The following is a 1826-nucleotide window of genomic DNA, read 5'->3' as shown; positions in this document are numbered from 1 at the left end:
CAAGAAAAGTCAGGAAAAGAGATGAGATAGTCACCATGTGGTTTCACATGGGGAAAAAAAGTGCCGTTCCTTAAACAAATGGAACGTATTTAAAAGTTGTAAATTTACAGACTAAGATAAATTTGAAAGTAATCATAAACACTACCACCAATACTGTTGTAACTAAAGTAGAAACTTTCAAATCATATATCTCCAACTTAACTCAGTTCATTTTCAGTCGATTTTATTATAACTGTTCAATATTACACCTCTGACATTCTACTTTAACACCTTTAATTTTTTTTCTTGTTGTTAAGCGCAATGCTAGATAATAGGCTGTCTATGCTCTACTCACTTCGGGTATTGAAATCCTATTTTTAGCGTTATAAGCCCTCAGACTTACCGCTAATCAAGTGAGGGGAAGCTGTATAGATAAATGCCTAGATCTATCGCATGATCATTAAGAAAAAATAATAAGAATGAAAATATATTAAATCTTAAATCATAAACAATGCCATTAACTGGCTGTAATCTTTAAAATTATCTTAAATAACCTAAATGTGTTTGCAACATTATCTGGTGGAGATATAAATAACTCTCACTATAATATCCATAGTTTTATAATATTAATGATATAAATCAACATTGTTAGAATATATTTGCTGAATTGTAATGCTAATTGTGTTTTATAATAAGCTGCATTGAAATATTTTTTTTGCATTTTCCCCCATTTCTCATGACACTGCTGTTCTAAACTACCAATTATTATATTTTTGGTTACACCTCAGATTACGACATAGGGATTGAATACATATTAATTATAAACTTCTTCCACAAGTCCTAAAGTAAGAGAGTGACTTATTAGACTATTCAAGTTATGTCTTTATTTTTGGTCTTTTCGCTAATACCTTATTTATGTGGTTGTTAACTGAAATAAACGTTCGTGATTCTTTTTCGTCAAACTAGCGACAAATGGCATACAAACACCACAAGCCATGAATTATGTTTAGATTGAAGAAGGATTGTTTGTTTGTGTTGAATTTCGCGCAAAACTACAAGAGAGGTATCTGCGCCAGCCGTACCTAATTTAGCAGTGTAAGACTAGAGGGAAGGCAACTAGTCATCACCACCCACCGCCAACTCTTGGAATACTCTTTTACCAACGAATAGTGGGATTGACTGTCACATTATAACACCCCCCATGGCTGAAAGGGCGAACATGTTTGGTGGCCCGGGGATTCGAACCCGCGACCTAACCGCCTGGCCATGCCAAGCCTTGAAGAAGGCAGAAATGTTTCTGAAATTCTGTTTCATTCCATGATGAATGACGGTGGTGATACACAAAAAGCTGTAACACCATATAAAAAGTTAAAAGGTAATATTGTTGCTTGTAATTAAATGTCACAATGTAAGATTATCGTATCAGAAGATATAAGTCCTATTTACCGAAAAGTATCAGTTTTGTCCAAACTTCGGGCTTCCAGTGGCTCTGTGGTAAATCAGAAGGCTTATAATGCTAAAATCCCGGTTTCGATACCTGTAGGTGCCACAACACAGACAGCCCATTGTGTTGTTTGTTCACCATAAAAACTAAACAAACCGAACGTTGATATAAGCTGGTTATTAATGTAGCAACAATAAACCTACACTTCATAAATCAAAGTCCCCCCGGTAGGAGAGCTCTAAGTCTTCGGATTTACAACACGAAAATCAGCGGTTTGATTCCCCTGGGTGGCCACAGCTGATAGCCCGTCTTATTAAAAAAATCAACAATAGTTTAGTAAACAATTTCACTGAAATTTTGATTACACCGAAAATGAAGCTTTTCTTTTTCGCAGTAATTCTGC

The sequence above is a fragment of the Limulus polyphemus genome, unplaced genomic scaffold (genome assembly GCF_000517525.1).
Source record: "Limulus polyphemus unplaced genomic scaffold, Limulus_polyphemus-2.1.2 Scaffold1484, whole genome shotgun sequence".
Classification (NCBI taxonomy): domain Eukaryota; kingdom Metazoa; phylum Arthropoda; class Merostomata; order Xiphosura; family Limulidae; genus Limulus; species Limulus polyphemus.
The sequence above is the reverse complement of the archived record's forward strand: the minus strand, read 5'-3'. Positions refer to the sequence as shown.